We start from the raw sequence: 22,830 nt of genomic DNA on the forward strand, positions 1-22,830 counted from the left end.
GCACAGCAAGTATAAAGTATTCATGTCTGAAATAGAAATAGTTATGATTAAGAATGAGGTATTTCTGTCCCTTGTTATTAGCATGAAAAGAGATTTTCTAAAGCAAAGACTAGATTGTGGTATAAATTATTTTGATAGTATCAGACATACGGCCATTATTATCTTGTACTAAACATCTTTAAACCATAATTTAACTATTTAGCCTAGGAGTACAAATTCCAAGGATTTTTCCACTGTGCAGTATTATATACTTATTTACATAAAGTATCAATATTTATATACTCTGATGGAACAACAACATGACTTGGTTTTCTAAATAAAGATGGCACATATCAGTTTGACAGACACAGCTGAGACAGCTGAGTTTATGTTTCTAAAAAAATATTCATTTTGTACTTTTTTATAGAATACTGACAAGGGAATTGCTAATGAAGATAAAAATGATAAGGGTGGGACGTGTAACAGACAGGTGGTTCTGTAGAAATTACAAAAAGATATAAGGCACTGTTTTACTTTCCAGTACTATGCTGAACATTGTCAGTGTGACTATTTTAAAAGAAATGAGATGCACAATCTGCTGTAAGAAAGAAAATCTGTTTTATATTTCTACAAGTTACAGACCATATCAAAGAATTTTCTAATTTGTGGGTTGTAATTAGAATACAGACCTGAGAAGGTAAGTGGCTTCAGAAAGTTTTACAAATACCTTTGCTATAGCTCTTTAAAGCTTTGGTTCCTTGATGAAATTATTACTATAAAACAATACATTTCAATGATTTTCATAAAATCATAGAATCATAAAATGGTTTAGGTTGGAAAGGACCTTAAAGACCGTCTAGTTCCAAACCCCCTGCCATGGGCAGGGACACCTTCCACCAGACCAGGTTGCTCAAAGCCCCGTCCAACCTGGCCTTGAACACTGCCAGGGAGGGGGCAGCCACAGCTTCTCTGGGCAACCTGTGCCAGTGTCTCACCACCCTCACAGTGAAGAGCTTCTTCCTTATAGTTAATTGAAATCTACCCTCTTTCCTTTTAAAGCCATTACCGCTCATCCTATCACTACACTCCTTGATGAAGAGTCCCTCCTCATCTTTCTTGTAGGTCCCCTTTAAATACTAGCAGGCCACTGTAAGGTCTCCCCGAAGCCTTCTCTTCTCCAGGCTGAACAACCTCAGCTCTCTCAGCCTGTCTTCATGGGAGAAGTGCTCCAGGCCCCCTGATTATTTTCATGGCCCTCCTGTGGACCTGCTCAAGCAGGTCCATGTCCTTCTTATGCTGGGGCCCCAGAGCTGGACACAGTGCTGCAGGTGGTGTCTCATGAGAGCAGAGCAGAGGGGCAGAATCACCTCCTTCAAACAGCTGGCCACACTTCTCTTGATGCAGCCCAGGGAACAGTTGGCTTTCTGGGCTGCAAGTGCACATTACTGGCTCATATTCAGTTTTCCATCCACTAATACCCCCAAGTCATTCTCTTCAGGGCTGTTCTCAATCTACTCATCACCCAGCCTGTATTTGTGCTTGGGATTGCCCTGACCCATGGGCAGGACCTTGCACTTGGCCTTGTGGAAGTTCATGAGGTTCACACAGGCCCACCTCTCAAGCCTGTCCAGGTCCCTCTGGATGACATCCCTTCCCTCCAGCGTGTCCACTGCACCACACAGGTTGGTTTTGTTGACAAACTTGCCAAGGGTGCATTCAATCCCACTGTCCATGTCACCAGTAAAGATGTTAAACAGCACCAGTCCCAATATTTACCCTAAGGAACGCCACTTGTCACTGGTCTCCACTTGGACATTGAGCTGTTGACCACAAATCTTTGAGTGTGAGCATCCAGTCAATTCATTATCCACTGAGATGTCCATCCATCAAATCCATGTCTCTCCAATTTGGTGACAAGGATGTCATGCAGGACTGTCAAATGTTTTGCACAAGTACAGGTGTCGCTTGGTCTTCCCTTGTCTATCCGTACTGTAACTCAATTGTAGAAGGCCACCAGATTTATCAGGCACAATTTGCCCTTAGTGAAGCCATGTTGGCTGTCGCCAGTCATCTCCTTATTTTCCATGTCCCCTAGCATAGTTTCCAGGAGAATCCACTCCATGATCTTGCTGGGCACAGAGGTGAGACTGACTGGATTGTAGTTCCCCAGGTCTTCCTGTTTCCATTTTAAAAAATAGAGGTTATGTTTCCCCTTTTCCTATCAATAGGAACTTCACCATACTGCCACAGCTTCATAAATATGATGGATATTGTCTTAGCCACTTCATCCACCAGTTCCCCCAGGACCTGTAAATGCATTTTATTTTCTTTTGATAAGGACTTATTCTTAAAAAACAAAGATACAAATATTTTAAAATTTCAACCTTATCAAGTGTGGCTGCAATTTAAGCTGTTAAAATTATTTCAGAAATATACTGAAGAATTACGTGATGGTTTCTCCATTTATATGGATCTAAAATTTTGTAACTGTGTAACTAATAATAAGAATTTTCTCTGTCAAGGATCAATTACCTCTTTTTTGCTAGTGCATACCAAAACATCTGAAGTCTTTTATTGGATTAATAATAAACAGCAACGAAATTTCAATTTTTCCTGTTGTCACCAGTGAGAATTTCAACATAACATCAATTTAAAGGAAGCAATCTTGCTTGATTCATAAAGTAATGTGTAGATAAAAATAATGACCTTTCTGATATTGATATAGGTTCCATGTCATGTTGGATTACCTCACCCAGGCTGCTTAAGACTGCATGAATCAGGCATGATTAAAGCAATTTGACATTCTTTGATACAATTTAACACTGTCACCACACTCTAATGAGTCATGTAAGTCATTAGAAAATAGACTTGCATAGTTCCAGAAGACTGTAACTATTTATTTTACATATATTTTGCATATATGTAATGTATATGTATATATATATTTTTTGTAATGTATATTTTTGTGTTTTTGTAATGTATATGCATATATTTTTTTTGTAGGTGTCAAAGGACACATAAACAGGTTGAAAACCTGAATGAATAAACCCATTCCTCTTATTTGAATCGATTCTATATATTAAATTATACACATGACAACAGCAACAGTCTCTAAGTCAGCAGCAGGGGGAAAAGGTTCTGTATGATGTCCTAACTGGTTATTAAATTATAATTTCAAATGCTCCTGTGTGACTTCCATGCCTAAATTAATAAAACTTTGTTTCCTCTCCTCTTAAACACTCTTGATGTCCAAGCCATTGAAGCAGCTGAGGAAAAGGATAAAAGGGTGCCCATTTGTAGCTGCTTGTCCCTTCCTTCTCAAAAACCAAGTAGATAAAGGCTGATAAACAAGTAATCTTTGGCTGAATCCTGAATTCTAACTCCAATACATGTTCTTGACATGGATACTCACATTTGTGTTAGTAATTGGTTGAGAAAGCACAGGAAACATGGTGTCAGAATAGAGGTTGATAATTTTAGGTAGGGGGGCAACCCTTGAAAGACAAGAGGTGTTGCCAACAGGATAGACAACATAAGGCAGGGAATACTTTGGGAAGCTCATCATCTGAGTCCCAATTTAGTCACACAGAAAGGAAACACACATTACTTACAGGAAATGGGCTCGTCCCTTCTTGGTCCAGTGGTTGCCTTCCAGGTCTGTAGTGGACATTAACTTCTCAAAGTTAATATTCAAGTAATGCCTAGAGACACATCCTAGAATTAAAAGTCTCTTTAGTAAAGAAATCTATAGACAATAGTAAAAACCTATCTCTGCAACAAATGCTTGTAATCTACATCAGCAAGACTGAAAGGGGAAATGGAAAGAGAAAGAAGTGAAATCACTTGCCTGGGACCATAAAGCAGGCTAAAGAAAGAGCTAAGAATAGCACCCGGTTATCTTGAGAGCTAAACACATGCCCCTCATTATTCATCAAGCCATGTTGCAATATCCCCTCATGGTTCTTGTTGGGATGCATGTTTCAGATAAAAACAGTCCTTGAGCTTTTCTGAGTGCAGGGAGACTTGATAAACCTCACCTTTGCCAGAGAAAAGGAAACAGAATGGGGGTCATATTTCAGCATCCTTTCTTTATTATTTCTCACTATTTTTAGACACTGATAAAAGGTTCAAGCATGTAAATATATGTACTAGTCAAACTACCACTTTTTTGCTTCCCTGTATTTCAGTAGTAGTCTTCCACTGAGTGAGACTTCTGAACATACATGCTTTAGCAACACTTTATGCAGAGATATGACTTTTCAGCAATTTAAGTTAAGAGAAAGCTTTCAACATCCATTTGAAATATTTGCAGCCTTATATAAGAGATTGATACTGTGCTGTAGTTTATGCTCCATCTTTTTGTGTCTTTACTTACGCCTGGGTTTAATTACATTTAATTGTGTTGTGAACTTGACAGTCAAGGTGAAAATTTTGCCCCATCATAGAATGAACAAAAATATTCCTGCTATTTCTCTTCTTCTCTGTGGTACACAAAACCTGGGGCTTTCTCTCTTAACATCAGTTAGGAGAGTTCAGAAAAACTCCCTCCTCGAAGCAGACATAGATGCACTGCAAAATGCCCTAACAGGCATTCAGGTACATGGTCAGAATAAGTCTCTTGCCAGCTGGTTTTGCTACTGTTGACATAACAATGTCAAAAGTGGTGTTTTGTCAGGAGAAGCTCTGTTTTCATTGCAGTAATGTCTTCATAAACCTATCTGAGTATGCTGATGAAACAGTGTAGCTTTACCATCATCTTTTCCAATTTGAAAAGGTCCCTGCTTCTGCTCTTGTACTTGACCCATCAATGACACTGAGGCTTCAGTGTACCAGTAGCGATGAGCAGAGTCGCATTTTAGGTAATATTATTTCCAGAAAATTTATTTCAACAAGCCTTGCACTGATTTCTTGTTTTTTAATAAGGAATGGTGAGTGGTAAAGCATAATTTTGCTTAGCTTTTATTTTTCTCATGGTGGGTTGGAACAGACATTCTTCAGTGACACTAATTTTCATATGAAAATTCTGATTTCTTAAGTGAATATTTTCATACGAATAAGTAGGTTTTGAAAACTAAAAAAAAAACATTTTCTATATTGAAATGTTGGGGCTTAAAAATACATAAGATATACTTTTGAAATCTTTGTGTGAATTTTTAAATGTGAAATGTTTAACCTTCTCAAAAGGAGGTATAACTAGAACTAACATGTATTCAGGATTTCTAGTTAGCTTCATTGCCTTCCTTCAAGCACCCATGAGTTATTTTAATTGCACATTAAAAAGATTTTCAAAACTTTGAAATATTTTCAAACCTGGAGTTTTAAAAAAATGATATTTAGTTCTATTCCACTTCTTCTGGCTCCCCTGAAAGATGGAATGTTTGAGAAAGAAGCTGATGGTCCCACAACATCACACTTTTCCCTATGTCCTAATGAAAAAGTAGTGAATCCACTGTTCTGGAGGTTCAGCTTCAGCAACCTGCATGTTTATTATGAAACTGCTGTAGAAAACTGAGAATAAATCCTTTGCATCTCCCATAAAAACGAGATCAGATGTTATAGAGGCTCTCAAATAAACAACCAACCATCAAAAATTAAGAATTTATTATTAATACAATTAACTAGCTCTCCATAATTACAGGTTCAAATGTCTGTGAGAGGAGAACAGAACAACTCCCTAGGGCTTAACAGCAACCCAAAACGCAGAACAAAAGCACCTCGGGTTTAACGGCAACCCAAAACGCTCTATCACTCACCTGACAAGTGAGGTCTCTCAACCTCAGGTCCCAATCCAAGTCACCTTGAGGAGTTTCCTTGGGCAGTGTCCCAACCCAAGGGGAGAGTCCTCAACCGCAACTGCTGCTCCAGGGGACGAGCTCCCAATGGCTCCCCCAGGGGACCCCATTGATCCCCAGGCCCAACCTGACCTGTGGTCAATAGCGGCTCCATTGGCCAAAGGCCCCAATGGCCATGAGGCCCTGAGAACAGGCAGTCAGGAGCTACTGCACTTCGGCAGCCAAGAAGCCCTGTTTTCATTGGGCAGATGCTCCTGCCACACTGGGCAATCCAAGAAATTAGCTATAATGAATTTATAGCTCTAATATTATTTTTGCTATTGGTAATGCAAATATTGGTAATGATACCAATGCATATAAGAATTCTTAGAACACATATTTCTAAATCTAAATTAAAAGCATGTGTGTGGAAAGGAAGTTATCTCCTACTTCCATTGAATGTCTAAGTCTCTATTTTTTTCCTGCAGCAGACATTTTGGGCAAAACTCTAGCTCAGACTATATGGGAAAAATAAGGTGAGTTATTCTGGCAGTACAAATAACTTGTTCCTTGAAAGAAATTCTTCAGGGGAAGCATCCCTGGCACTAAACACATTAATAGCTCTGACAGTTACCAGAGAGCAATTGGAAAAAACCACAGGCAGCATGTTACTTACTCTTACTAATAGCTTCACTGGCGACCATTTTTATTGAGTATTAGACTGAACAAGGAGTCTGGGGACCCCAGAGTCAGGGTATTTGCAATTTCAGATTAGTCAGAACTGCACAGTGTGGTACAGAAAGGTAAATCCAAGAAACAGATATGACAGCTTCCCTAGATTTGCAGATTTGCCAGCACACTTGCTCATAGATTCTTTACGTCTTTTTTTTTTTTTCTTTTTTTTTCTTTTTTTTTTTTTTTGTAGTTTAGTGTTGTGTTTCCCTGGGACACATCACTCCTGTCACAGACAAAATCTGTCATTCAGCTTGCTCAGCTTTGGCTGAGGGCCTTTCCTTTGTATACAGAGAACCGATACTCGTATCCTTTTTCCCATCCCTTTCAGAAAATGAGATTACAGTCTCAATCCAAGACACATATCAGTTCAGAAAACTAGAAAGCAGAAAGAAAAATGGTTCAGGTGATGCAGACAAATCTTGGGAGTCTGTGGATCATCTAAATGCATCCTCTGGGCCGTTGGTTTTCGACAATACTACTGATGACTGCAGGAAAACTCATAGTCTTCCCAATGTCCTGGGTGCTAAATAACTACTAAATTCTGTATGAGAATTCAATTAAAAATCCAGGTCAAAGGCTTTCCTAAACAAGGTAGCAAATCGGAATGATGAGCAGAGACGTCACTGCTCACTTTACCAAAGGCAAACTGCACAGTGACATGGCTATCCTCAGATCACCCACTTTATCTTCCTTGGACTGGGGGATGGATAAGGATTGCACCAGTGCACAGACACTGGTGAGTACACTCCAAGGCATTCAAAATCAGGCCTTCAGTTCCATACCAAATGTAAGGACAGTCTGCTACCATGCCACAATTTGTCAAAGCAGCTTATTTTCTGTAGCAATTTTATCTCAGCTTTTTCTAATGCATGGTATATTGCAGCACTTAACAGATACTTGTTCTGACTCCTTCCTGCATTTCTCATCCTGATTCCTTCCCTTGTAACATTGTGTAGTTTCAGTTTTGTTAAGTGTCTCACTGACTGCAGGCTGCTTACAGCTTCAGCTCTTTCTTTGGTAGCAATTATATGAATATTTAAACAAAAGGGTTCTATGACCAGAATCTTTTTAAAGCACATTCACTTTTCTTAACTCAGGACTACTTACACTAGAGTAGAACAGTGGTAAGGTGTGTATATATATAATTTACAGAATTTGTTTTCTAATGCAATTTTAAATCTTTTATCTGGAACTAAGCATGTTCTAGCTATACAGTGGACCATCAGAACTGCCTGGAAAGTTGACCTGGTGCTCTGAAAGACCTGGGCCATTAAGAGGGTCAGGGATGAGTGTTAGCAACACCTTAGCAGGTGTGCTTGGAGTTTTTTCATTATAGGGGTGGGAACAATGTCAGCTGGTTTCAGAATCTCTGGTTTGAAGGGGTAGTGGGAGCATCCAGATGGAGTTAAGATTGGTGTAACTAAAGCTGTAGCATGCATGGTGGTTAACAACTAATCTGTTGAGTGCAAATCAGTAGAGGTGCAGAGGTCAGTTTGGTGTATTGTTTGGAGTGAGGCTTTAAAAGGAATGCTCAGTATTATGAGGGTTTGAGACTAAGGGCAAGAAAAGGTAACTGAGGAACTAATATGTGTAATATGGGGCTGGAAGTGTCCCCCCAAAAGAATTATTCCCTGAATAATAAGGATATCTTGGTTAAATTCATATCTCCCCTCCACAAGCTTGGCTGGGAGAGTTCTTAATTCAGTTGTATGTGACAAAATTTTTGCGTATATAACCTCCTCTGACTTACTGTATTAGGCTGTATCTACTTTCTAAGGGTGACCTTGAGCCAAAGAGACTGAGGTTGTGTAATCACAACCCTTATACTCTGCACAAGTAAGATCTGGATAATATTACGCATTTTGTTTGAACTTTAATATTGTGTAAGTAGTGGTATTAGTGAAAAATAATAGTAAAAGCTGGAACTCCTGGAATAGTGGTTCTGGATATTTCTAACTCCACACAGTTTATACGAGGTAGGTGGAGACCCAATTTCTAATTTCACAGATGGAGAGATTTAGATGCAGAGAGATACAAGCAAGCACTTTTAATATAGACCAGTGGGAGTTGCATGTATGCCTAAGTGGCTTTTATTTTCATGATTGTGGTAAACCTACCAATAACTTTAAAGACTCAGATGCTGAATTGTTTCTTGTTTCGAATGATCTTACCATGGTGTTACTAGTCTAAGTTTCTTAATCAGGGCCACAACAGATTTATGTTGACAAAAGTGAGATTAAAAAGCATCTGCGACATAATTTATGTTGCTTACGAACTGCCAGTATTCTATATTGAATTCTTGACAAACAGCATAAGAATATTACCTCTTAAAAGAGCATTTTGATACACAAGTGTATGTTTCGTAATATTCTGAGTCAGTTTTCATTCCCCTGCTCAGAGACGTTTCAACCTCGTGCCTGAGTACCCAAACCATGTTTTCCTCCTTCATATTCATCTTCTGCTTACCCTAGAGGATAGGACTGAATTAGTGACAGAATTATGCTATTTCCTTGTGTCCTCTGGGGAATGAACTATCAACAACTCATTGCTTTGAGAAACCTTTACAGCTGTGAGTCAGAGATGACCTTTTCTGAGACAGACTGAAGGCTTTGTCAGGGTTGTGAATTTGACCTTGAATTGTGAACTAAACTTTTCCACTTTGATCTCTTGTGATGCTTATCACTAGGATGTGGCTCTACTTGTGACATGCTATGAAAATGGGGTTTTGTGCAACTTTTAAGCAAATATGATACACATGCTTCCTAAGTCTTGGTTTCATCCTGTAATAAACCTCCTATGAAGCATATGTACAGACAGTTAATTGTTTCCTGTCTCTACTGAGCCAAAATCTTGAGCTTTCCAGGCAAACTTGATATGTTTGAGCAAAAATATGATAACAAACAATATAAACAAGCAGGGCACATCCTCATAAGCTGTTGTGTTTATCTTCCTTGTTCTGTACGTGGGGAGATGTACTTGGCACACAGTGGGGGTGGCTACCATGAAGTTTTTCTAAGTTCCCTTATTTTTAGGGCGGACTTCAGCTCATGATCCATATGGAAAGTTCATAATAAGACTGTAAAATCTGTTACTAATGTAGGCTGCAGTATGAACGGATGTAATGGTAAGACTGCTTCACAGTCTTTCACCACCAGCAAAGTGAAAGAAATTCACCACATGTATATGTGATGTGAAAAAGTAATGGTCTGCTTTTTATTGCTTGGCATGATATACAGTCTTAGTTGTATGAAAAGGGACTTGGACAAGCAATGCTCTTCAAGTACATACTTTGCATTAAATGTTGGAATTTCCTAAGCAGAGGAATATTTCAGATAAGATTACTGTAATTTTCCTGATAGGAACAAAAGAGATGCATAACTTCTACCTTTGATGAACTATTCCCTCAAGGAAAGAATATCAATATTTATCCTACGAGTATTTCTTTCAGAAGCTGTAGAAGCAGTAGTTAAATATGCCAGGGGCTGTACTAAAGAAGCCATTTTGCAGTCTGTAGCACACTGCTGTTTCTGTGAAGTTAAGGAACTAAACCATGTATCCCTGAGGAGCCATTAAGTAATGTTTCTATATTCCTTATTGTTATTATTATTGAGTAGAATGTCTGTGATGTATTTTTTTTATTGTCCCATTTGTGAATAACTGTTCTAATTAGATAGGTACATTATTCTATATGTATAAATCCTGAGTTGTGGTTTATATGTGTATGACACAAAGGTGTTACACCATGGATAGCAACATAAAAGACTACTCAGCTGGAGCACTGTACCCCATTTGGCCATCTCTCTTCAACAAAGGGTTGAATCAATAAGAAATAGTCCAGATGAGAGAAGCAAGAATGGCCTAAAGTAATTTTTTGTTGTTGTTAAAAAACCCTCACAACACAAAACCACAAAAAAGCCCACTACAAAAGAAACCCCTTGCTGTAGGAGGACAGATTGAACGAATTTGTGATATTTTTAACCTATGGAACAGAAAAGACATCCATTTTTATATATACAAAAAGCTGTTACAAAGAAGAAAGGAAGGATCAGTTTGTTGATTCCTGATGAGTATGACAAGAAGCAGTAGACTTAAATTCCAGCATGATGAATTCAGGTTAGATAGTAGAAGTGTTTCCAGTCAGCAAAAACAGTCATTGCCTGTGAATGCTGTGAATTTGCCATCACTTGAAAGAGAGAGGCATCTGTCAGGAGTGGAGCAGCTCATTTTACTTTGGGGTTGATTGATAATTTCAGTGGTTGCTTGAGACCCCTTTCAGTCTGATTATGCAACACAGAATCGTAAATCTATGGTAACAGAAATCCGGTGTACCTAGGAAGTGTAAACCCCATAAGCATAATTTTATATGTGTTTGCATTTGAATTGTGACCTATGTAGTACAGAAATGCCTGAGTTTTGTCCTCCTTCACATTGGCCATCTTTCATAACCAAAAACTACAATGAATAGAGAGTCCTTCCCCCCTCCCTGAAACCAAACCACGCCAACCTTTTTGTAATTTGCTAGTACCCCAGGGTTGTCATTCAATGTGTATAAATAAGTAAAACATAAACGTTCATCTGCAATACAGTTTCGTATCTGTGAAAGGTCTATGTTAAGCCCAGTCCTTAAGACTATTCTTTTTCTTGGGTCTTACTGCTACTGTAAAGTCTTTTCTTGCATATTTTAGGAGTCAATGAATCATTAACAAAAGCTACTCTTTTGCAGGAGTTTACCAGTGTTGAAAATTAAGGGTTTATTCGTACCCCAGTTACTCTCTTCGAGTTTCAATGCAACAGCTTGAACACCGTGCCAAAAATGAACTCCCTTAAGTCCTTAGTGGAGTAACCAGAAGTTGAATTTATACATTTATATCCACAAATGTTAAAAGGTAATATTGTGTCCTGGTTATCAGAAGCATTGGCAAGAATTTCGTAAGCTAATACTAGGTACTGCAGTATAAAAGCTATTTTGTAAAGATATTTTTAAATGTTAGTAGAAGACAGAGTTTAGAATTAGTTATTTATTCAAGCATCAAAGAAGATATTTCCAATTTTGCCTCTCTAAGACACTACCTTATTGACTTTATATCTAGAGATAAAAAAGAAGAGTCATTGGAAAGAATGAACTTCACGTTTTCAGGGGTTTTTATGTAAGAAAATGTAGCCTCTGGCCATGACACTTCTTAAGAAAGGGTCATAATATTCATCCTCTGCTATATCTGCCCTTTTCTGTCCTGAAGCTGTCATTAAGGATTATCAAAAGGTCAAGGAGACCAATAATAAATTCTGTTTATCAGTAGTAAAGTTCTATCATTGTGAGAAATAAGTTCTCTCTAGAACTGGTGCAGTAGAGTTTGAGAATTGTTTTGTAAACATACTTCTATACTATAACAGCTAGTTTTCACATCCAGTTTCACTAAAGATAACATGAGCAATCCAAGTTCTATTTGATTTTCAGTTTACTGAAAAAAACAGACAAGGAAAAAGCAGGGATAAAAGAATACAAATTACCGTCACCTTTGAACTAATGGTAAGACAAAGCTGAACAAAGACTTCTCCTTTTATGATTCCAAATGTTGAATGACATTAATATAATTTTTATACCAAATTTCACTCATATATCTATAGGATAGTATGCATTTTATTTTGTTAATATTGTATTTATTAAGAGCTTTGGTTTATTGAAGCATTCACATAAAATCTTATTTGCTAGTAATACAGAAATTCTAGTCAAAAAAATATAAGATGCGTGGTATTAAACCAAAAAGGTGTGAAATCTACTGGTTGAGGATTTGTTGTTTCTGCTTGGTGGACAATTCCTTCATTCTCCAAAGAAACTGATCATCCAAACTGACATAGCAATTTTCTGACTGGCTAACTGAGGACACCTTACATTTCTGAGGACAGCATGACATTTTCATACGCATTATTTTAAAATGTTTTCTGGAAAGAAATCACCTAATATTTGGCACTTACAAACATCTGAGAGTTATTGCCAGTGAATATTTCTTGATTATTTTTTATGTCTTTTTCACTCTTGTTTAATTAATATATAATTAAGGCATTGTGAATACTTTTTCTATAAATGCATGTGACAAGTAATAAATTAAGATTACCTTAGTTCTTCCATGTGTTGTCCAAAAGGAGGTTTGGAGCAGGATAAAATAGCAGAGCTCACTTACATGTTGTCCTCATAGTCCTTGGGACTCCTCAGTACACCGTTTCAGTGTCTGTTAGAGTGGGACTGAAGAGGATCTCTACCTCCGCCTGCTATATCAGAGATCAGAACTTGGACCAGGCCGTTAATTTTGTACGTTCAAATTGACTTTTTTTTTCTCCTTATTGTGTGTTTTATGGGCCATGTTCAATAGTGAAAGAAAAATGTGCTCACAACATTTTGGCTTAGACTAGGGTGAGTGGTGTGGTGAGGAAGATAACTATTTTCTAAGGAGTGGAAAGCAAATGAGACTTTACCTACTAAATCACAGGGTTATCTCCTGAAGTATTGCTGGATGGAGCTGGATTGAGGCTTTCCAGTAAGAAAGTTTAGATTCCAAACCTTCTGAAATTTGTGTGAGTGCTTTAATAAAAGTCACGCTAAGTGAATGTGTGCTGCAAAGGATCTCAAGGAGGATATGGTCAGTTATTCACTCCTGATAGCACCTGGAGTGGTGAAAACACTCAAGAACACTTATTTCTGTGAATTGTCTCACTGCACATTATCAATACTCAGAAGAGAAATAGGCTAGCTGTCTGATTCTCTCATTAATTTAGATGCAGGGTTCATTTAGTCAGATGACAAAACAAACTTAATGTTCATGATGTGTTGGCCTAGCTCCATGTAGGAAAATAACAAGGCTCTGAATGAAGAAAAAGATTAAATTTCTTTTAAGGATCTTTAATGATCTTGTATTAGTTTTTAAGCCATGCTTTCTGTTTTTGGGTTGGTTTGTTTGTTTGTTTTTCTTTCCTCCACAATATAGTGTATGGTGTATTATCACAGTAGTTCAGTATTCCCCTAAAGCCAAAATATGATTTGTTTTGTCTGAAATTTTACAGCTGACTGTGTTCAGTTTATTAGTACAATATTCCTTTAAGAAATCCATAATAAAACCAGAAGACTGAAATGATTTTGCAATTACATTTTAAAGCTTTAGGGCTAACCTACATGTTAAGCTCAGAGTGAAAAATAGCCTTCAGTGATGCTGGTTGGTATCCTGGCTCTGGCTGGGGAGGCTGCTTTTAACATCTTTGGAGGACCTTCAGGTTATTTCAGATTATAAAGGTATGAAACAGTCAGTATGAGGAAATGCAATTCTTAGAAATGATCCATAGTCTGCCCATACCTCAGGCTTTTTACAAAAATATTCTCCTTTATCAAATTCTCAGGGGAAGGTAAATATTTAAATGAAAATATTATGAAGGTAAATATTTAAATCAAATACACTATCATATGGAATATTATAAGACTATAAAGGTTCTTAAATAATCACTCAAGAGTAAGAAAACACCTGAATTAATGTTGTCCACATAAACCTATTTGGTTCCTCTTCATTTTAGGTATCCCTTAGTGCATAGCTATTATGATATCAGCTATAAAATGTTTTCCAGAAGACTTCCTTGTCATTCCTTTCAAAAAATATATGGTGTTCACTGAAAGAACCACCATTCCATTTTATATCCTCAGCAAATATGTACCTGTTGCCTTTTTTGCTGCATAGTGCATAAATCCTGCATCCTCATAGGTGTTTCAACAGCTTTCATCATTAGCATCAGGGATAGCAATGAATGTGCCTTCCCAATGATCTCAAACTCTTCACAAAAGATTTCAGTCACACAGATGTCAGAAGAGGTCAATCCTTTTGTGTATTACTTTGAAAAGACTTTCCCTGAATAGATTGCTGATTTCTAGTTCTAGATTTCTCTAGGGAACAATCTCATTATCTTTTAACTTCAGATGTAAATTTTCAGTGCTTCTGTGGATCAGACACCCCCAGTTTTCTGAAGCTGGAAAACCACCTGTGAGTAATACAGAATCTATTGACCGTAGTGAGTGGTTTAATTTAAATTATCTGGCCAGGATCTTGTTAGTAGGGTAGGGTTTAGCAGTGTGCAGCTGCCCAGATCATAGGACTGTGCAACTTCTCCCATAAATGAGACAAGCCCATTCCAGACATCAAACTTCATAGTTCACACCTCCCATTAATTCTCAGGGCACTGTTTATAGCTTTCACTGAAACAGCCCTGGAGTGGATGTGTTTGGAGTCGGAATAAACAATTACATGTGATCTTGTCCATTCTCATCTCTACATTCCTTTGCTTCCAGGATACTAAATTTAAAATGCTCTATGATACCAAAGAGCCATATACCACAGTGATATAATCCTCATTTCTTGGAGGTTCTTAGTTTTACTTCCTTTTACAAATACATTTTATTTTATGTAAGCAAGTCTATTGAGAGTAAAAAAGATAGTTGTGAATAAGTTCTAGATTTTAAACCTCATTCTAACTTTAAGATTTAAGACATTTAATAGTTCAGCAAAATGTATGTTCTGAAATGCACATACTATGAGTTTGTTTACTGGTAGGTTTATTGTACCTGTACACTGCTTCCTGCTTATAAAATCACTCCTGAGATAAGCTGCTTATGTAAAAATATTTTCATCTTGCTCCAAAGAAAGTCGAAATATTGGAAGGGTAAATATTGTCAACAGAGATGGTGGTCCATCTGATGAAATGATTCATTATTTCACTTCAAGTACTCACAAACTTTGCTGAGTGACTTGCTGAATGGCCCCGCTTACACATTAAGATACTGACCTGTCTTCTAAGGTGAAAGTTGTGTTTTCATCATGTATGCAGAAACTTCAAAGTTTGCTCACAAATAAACAGGGTTTTGTAATTAAATAGTTTTCATAGCTTTCATAATGAAGTGATTCTGCATCTTAAATGTCAACATCTTGGATTTGTAAACTCTTAGAGGGCAAAGTGTAAGGATAGACTTTTCAAAGGGGAGTTACATGCTAAATTTCTATTAACTAATCCTTTAGGCAGTGTTGAAAATCTCAGTCTTACATTGCAAATGCCAATGAGGAATCAGCTCGTTAACATAACGGGTTCTGAGGTGAAGGGGAGGGATGACGCTCAGTCTGGTTTTACAAAGAATGTTTCAGAAAAGAGGAATAAGACTGAGTGCTTCTACATACAAAATACACTGTATTACTTGGAGATTTTATCTTTCTTGTTTCTCTCCTTTTACGTCATTATTTGTCTTAAAGTTTGATTTTTCACATCATAGTGTACAGCAGTGGGAAGAAAAGGGTATCCTCCTTCCTTTGCTCTCACGATTGGTTGTTGACTCTACCCTGAGTTGTCCCTCTGTCCTGGAAGCTGGGGAGCAGAGTTCCCTTCATTTTCTGGCTGCTTCTGCATATCCCTGTGGAAGAGCAGAAATATTAGTCACAGAGCTAATGTGTCTTTGCAGTTTAGATATGAAGAGTTAAGGGTAAATATCCTGACAGTTGTTAGGAGTAAATTAAGTTTATGCTGTTAAACTTGGTCCTGAATGAGGTAGAATTATTTCACCTCTACCTTAGAGGCAGAGGTGCTTGATCTTTAAATCACATCTAATAAAAAATGTAGGCACCTAGGAAAATTTGTGCCCTCAGGAAACCAAACATGATCTAAGCTTTGGACCTTGGTAGTGATGAACTAACTAAATGATGTTTGATTCTCCTTGAGGTTTTTTCTCTGAGTTTTTACAAAAGCCCTACCATGTAAAGGGCACAGCCCTGAAGGTACCATAGGGCTCTCCTGTAGTGCATGTAATAAAGGGGTACAACAAATCTTTACACTAACATGTGTGACAAAGAGAATATCCGAGCGGTTAGGAGAATAAATGCTTTCATCTCAGCATATTTAAAAATTCTTGCAATCTTCAATGGAAAACTCATGCCTAGTTCAAAGGAGATATTTAAAAAAGAAAGATTTAAGTATATTCAGATATTCATGTTTTAATTCAGTGGGCCCCAGATCGGCATGAGATCACAAGAGAATCTGCTCATGATGTAGATTTTTAAAAAAGTCAAAACAAACCCAAACATATTTAGTTTTTCTTTTCTGACAAACTCTTTACATTTATTTACTAAAGCTGAACCACCAGGAAAGGGAGTGGAGAGATACGTGCAGATGAAGTCTTAAAGAAGATGAAAGAGGAGTTGTCATACATGAATATAAGTGACAGAGCAAGAAATAATGACATTGAGTGTTGGTTGATAGTGAGACAAAGGCAAAAATGTGTGAAGGAAAGTGTACAGAATGAAAAACAGATAAGTATAACGATGATGTGAGATGAGAATATTTCACATTATCATTCTAATCTAAACTGGAAACCTCTTCATAGACAAATACAGTTGCACAAACGTGAGTGAATCAAATGAAAATGACATCCAGGTCTATGAGGCAGCACAGCCATCAGCAGTTTAACCATGTGACAGTCCCAAGATTCGCTCTCACACTTCCAACACAGCTGCCTATGGACCTTGCTATTCAGCTAGATGTTGCTGTAAGATGAGGACCTTCCACAGTTGGCATTTAACTCTTGAGAGGGCAATAGCAACACTTGGGCTTTATTTTAATGACTGAATTACATCTTGCTTCAATAACTGAATTTAAATTGTCATAAACTCTACAACTGTTTTAGTAGTGATTTTTATTTTGTCATGTGTTATGTAAGACATCCTGATCTAATTAAAACATTGCTTTTTCTGTGAGAACATTAATACTGAACTCCATCTCAGCACTATCATATACTACTTCAATTAAGACTGCCTTTATTTTGGAAGGAAAAAAAGCAAAAGTACAATTTTTAATATAATAATAACAAATATTTATTAATTATAGACAAAACATCTAATAAAGCTTATGAAATTATGGGGCCTTAGAAACCTAACACAACTCATCATCCCATGTCATAACTTTTCAAGCACAGTTTCTCAATGTAGCATCAATATTCCCCTTTTGGCTATTTTTGAAATATTCCCTTTGTAGTAGGTATAAGAATTTGTTCTTATACAACCTATGTGACAATTTGTTTGAGAGCACTGGTGTTATTAGATGTCTGTTCATCAGACACCTTCCGATGTATAAAAAACATCCTGCCTTTATTGAACCACATTTGTTGAAAATACCCCTTAAAAACTTCAAACTTTTCTTAGGTGTTTGTAGAGAAGCCATTTGGACTCAAGACACACTTTGAGAACTTCCAACTACCTTAGCATGCTCTCATGTTTCCACTGTGGGTGGGTTTTACTTAGTTGTAATTCTCTGTATTTCTACACTTCAGATTTACAGGAACTGATTATAAGAAGATTTATTCGTATTTATAAAGGATGATGATACGAAGATACCATATTTGTTGCATGTAGAGGAACACCATATGTGGAGTTTTCGGTAGTTGGCACATTGGGTACCCTGCTACAATAGGCAAGTGTCTAACCTTGAAAATGAATGGCTATTTCTCTCTAGTATGGATTGTATTAAAGATAGCATATATAATATACCGTTGTTCCTCCAACATCAGCCAAGGAATGTTGACATTCAAAAGACACTCTCTTGATATAATTATATGGCAAGCTGTTTTAGAATATTGGTACCTGTAAAATGAGTAATAGAAAAACTAAGTGTGGTAAATCGGGCAATGTTCTTTTTCTAGCTTACTTGATAAATGCTATTGCAGTAGAGTTTAAGGTTGGAGTGAACAACAGGAAAGGAATAGGGTGAAAATGAATTGTTTGGTCTCTCTTGTGAGACTCATTCTAATCATAGAAGCATTTATGTTTGTTAGCTTATCTCTACTGTTCTTGACCAATGTAAACCTACAAAGACTATAAGACAGAATAGAGACAAGTACGCATTTTGTTTTGTTATTTGGATAGAGCTGGTAAAAAGTACTCTTTTTTTTTTTTTTTTTTTTTTTTTTTTTTTTCCCCAGTAAACAGGAGTACATGTCTTTAATGAATGACTTCCTCTCCATATCTCTAACTCCCTGTCTACAGGTACCTCTCTCCCTTCTTCACATTCTCTCTACATCAGTTGTATGTTTAGCTGGTAACTGCAGAATTTGTTAACATTCATAGTGGAATGTTATAAGAGATAAAAATTGCCAGAGATTAAGAAATAGTCACTATTGCATAAGAGATGCAGAAATGCAGAAGATGGCAGAGGTGATGCTTAGATAGTTCATCTAATTTTCCTCTGATCTTTATGGGAATAGGAGCTACAAACCAAGGAATTAAAGGGAGACTAAACTGAGAAGAAATAAAAGCTTGCACTAATTGTTTAACTTTCTTAAACAATCTTTCTTAACTAATTATTTCAACTTTTCTTTCATGGTATATCCAAACCATAATTATTACCTTTCTCCTCTGTATGTGACCTCTGGATATTTTTCTGAAAATGAAGTCATTTGCGTAACCTAAATTAATCAAAATATTGAGAAGAGAGTAAATATAGGGCCTCAGGGTAAACATAGGGTGAATTTTGTACAAGATATCTGTTTTGCAAATTTCAAAAGACTAGAGGAAATAAATATGATTTTATATAAGCAGAAGACATTTTGCACGCTATAAAAGCCTACATGGTGCCAAGCTCAGCCTCAAAGTGTAAAGCCCTATGTTATGGTGATGTTTAGCAGATTTTTTGACACGTTCACTAGAGAAACTTCTCAGGAATCTTGCCAATAAAATAGCTTAAGAAATCAAAATTGTGTTATGCAGCATTAGCTGATCACTCCCCAGGATGCTGACATTGTAATGTTCATAGAGTAACTCTTCAAACTCACTCTCATCCCAGCGTTAGTAAGTAAAGATATTGGCAGGTGGCAATAGCTATGATAGAAGACCCAAAAGTGCACACCTTAAAACTAAGCAGCTTTCAGCATGTCCCAGAATCACCACCTGTAAATATAGATAGGGGTTTCTATGTTTCCTTTTCAAAATGCAGGCATGTCAGCTACAGACTGTGCAGGTAGTTTGTAGTTTTTAATTTTTTTTCAAGAGTTGTTTACCTTACTCCAGTTTATGAGTATATGTGTGAGAAAAATTCATTTTTTGAAATGAAGGGGAATTCATTCAGTTCTAATCTGAAAGCTACATATGACCTTTATGGCAACACAGCATCTATTGTAGCTATACAGTAGTCTTATCAGTACTCAGAAGTGAAAGAGAAGCCTAAGACAATGCCAAAAGTAAATCCAAGTGGAAATAGTGACCTACATGATGAAATTTGACTGTCAGAACATGGGTTAAAAAATAAAGTGAAAGCAATAACTGAATGAAACACTAACCATAATGTACACTGCAAAGCTGTAATCTTCACTATAAACAAAGGACTGTATTTAATCAGTTTTGCATATGTGCATCATGTTCATGGATCTTGGAGCATTAATAATTAGACAACTTTGTATGGATTCTTCCTGTAGTATAGTTGCTTCGTGCTGCCAGACTTGGCTTTTTTGACAAGTTAAAATTGTAAGCTGGTACAGAGCCACTGTGGCAGCTCCCTTTTGGTACAGCTTTAGACAAATGGTGGAAAAGGAAGTATGGCCACAGTGCATTTAAACCCCCAAGGTTATTTTCTTGCCATAGTGGGATGTAGGCAGTAGAGAATCAACTTGTAGAAATGTCTGGTGTTCATTTCCAGCTTTAGGACGCATATGTGTGAGTGCATAGGATGCTTTGCATAAACCTCTCTCAAGTTCCCTTTTTACTTCCCCATCCCTTTTCTGCATGCAGCTTGAATTTAGAGCTTGATCCAGTAGCCCAGGATGTGGCCTTTCTTATTTGATGTCTGACATTAAGAAACTTGTGTGTATGCATTAAAATGCAATCTAGAGCTGAAAACAGTGAAATATGTTTTCATACATGTTTCAGTTACAGTGCAGTTTCAGTGTACTGAACATGCACTAAGAGTTGTAGGAAATTACTAAGAATACGAAGAATTAACCCTAGGAGAGATGCTGAATTTGCCTCTCAATTTATGTAAGTTAGATTTTTTAAAATGTTGCTCTAAAGTGTATTATACAATGCATGATTTTTAATATTCTTATTTTAAATTGAATGTAAGAGTAGACATGAACTTCCATCAGAGTTTAATTCTATGCTTTGCCATATTGTGGGGTTTTTTTGTTAAAATTTAAGCCTTTGTAATGCCACTACGTTTAAACTGCAAAACTTCATGAAGTTGCTGTGTAACTGGTGCAAATCAGAACACCTCCCATGACTTTGGTGCTGGTATGCTACTTTATACTAACTCAGATTCTCGTTAACTTAAAACATCAGGTATTTCCCTTTGATGTGAGAGTGGTGGGACTTTTTTCCCATCCATTACAAATAAAAACTCATCAGCTGACTCTTTGACCACATTGTCAGCTTGGCACTTATAGAAATGTGGGATTCTTTCTTCTGATTACCAGTCTATTCAATCTATTCAAAACTTATGTATATACAATGTAAGAGAGACATGATGAAAAAAATTCCCTGTGTAGAGAAACAATACAAAACAACTTCTGGTTTTTGTTTATTTTTTTTTTTCTCCTTCTTTTCCAACAGTTCTGAGGAAACCATGAGATAGTTGTTTCATGGTTATACCACTAATTCATGAAGCAGACTGTAATGGCTAGGCATGAAGAGTATACTAATCCCATACTTAATAAAAAATGTGTAATGCCTTTTTTTTTTTTTTTATAACGTGCACCCCTTCTTTCATCCCAGTTCTGTTGCTGCACATAAGCTATGTGAACTTTCACAGAAAACTTTGTCTTACCATTATTAGGTCAAGCGCTTTTTTGCCCAGCAAAATCGAAAACCCAAGTCTAGCACTTTCTGGGAATTCACAGCATAGAGAACAATCATTTCACTGTGAAGTCTTGCCAGCCTGACTCTCTGTGACTGGTGGGGAGGCATGTGGGGAGCCAACAAGGTGATGCTGGATGTGAACCTGATGGAGCTTTAAGCCACTGCTCTGGTTGCCTGCCCATGGATGGTCCACCTGGCCAACATGCCTGAGGTCAGGGTACCTTTACTAAGAGGCAGTGACTAACTTACACATTGTATTTCTGATAACCTGGATCTGACTTGTTTTCAGTCTTTTGATGATTTCTCTAACAAGTAGGTATTATGAAGGCACCAGTAATGCAATAGGTGGAGTGAAACTCTGAAGATCCATAAGCTTCAGAAAATGGGAGCTTACAGTCATGGTGCGGAACAAATAGATCTTAGCAACTCCTGTAAGCATTTATTGCTGAATCCCTTGGTTTGGGAGAATGCATATGCACTTACATTGGGAAGTAAGAAAAAGAGGATAGCTGGGAACAATTAAAACCATCACTTGTAAATATTAATTTTATTTTAAAAAAAACCAAACAAACAACTGAATAGTTAGAAAAATCTATTGTTTGCTTTACGGACAGTTAGTGTAACATTATGAATAATAAGCTCAAATCACTGAAGTGTTACACAAAAAAGGATTTTAGTCCTGGCTGACTTGTTCAAATCAAACTCTATGCCACCTCTGAGGTTGTAACATATGTCTGTATAGACTGAAAGTTGAAATTCCTTTTCTGATAACATTCAAAATGTTCAACATTCACTCCACAGAACCTGATATCACATTTGTTGTCTACTAAGATGAATTTTCTCCCCACCGGAATCAAGACAAGTTTTACGTTTGACTATAGCAAGTCCCAGTTTTACTTCAGGACTCCAGTTGTTATTTTGCATGCAGAAAATAGAAGTCCTGGGTCTTAAAAGGCCAGCCTCCCTGCCCACCACCCAATTTTTTATTTTTTTTTTTTAAGATTTCACTATCTTCTTTCAAGCATTTTTTTTCCTTTCCTTTCTTTAATTTACTGACTCATTAATAAGAAGTCCAAACTGTTCAAGCAAATATTGTTATAATGAATGCTTGACTTGTACAGTGTCAGCTTTTGTACTAAATTATTGAGACAAAAATAAACATGGACAATTTGGAAACAAACACAATGAACTAGACTGAATAAAGAATTCATGAAAAACAGTGCAAATATTTGTAGGTAAATTTAACTGTGAGGATTAAGTGAAAGAGGAAAAAATAATTTTATTTAAAGAAAAAGGTAAATTAAACATTCTTCCTCATGTTTGGCTTCACTGATAGATCTATTGTAGATCTTTATGCAGGGATTTTGCTAAGGATTTATTCCATATTCTTGATGTTTTTATGGTCATTCAATAGGTGATCCAAATTACTCAAGGAGGCCTCTACCTGAAGGCTGGTTTTAACTTGGGTTATTCTATTAATTAACTGCACCCTA

This window comes from Athene noctua, chromosome 4 (genome assembly GCF_965140245.1).
Source record: "Athene noctua chromosome 4, bAthNoc1.hap1.1, whole genome shotgun sequence".
NCBI lineage: Eukaryota > Metazoa > Chordata > Aves > Strigiformes > Strigidae > Athene > Athene noctua.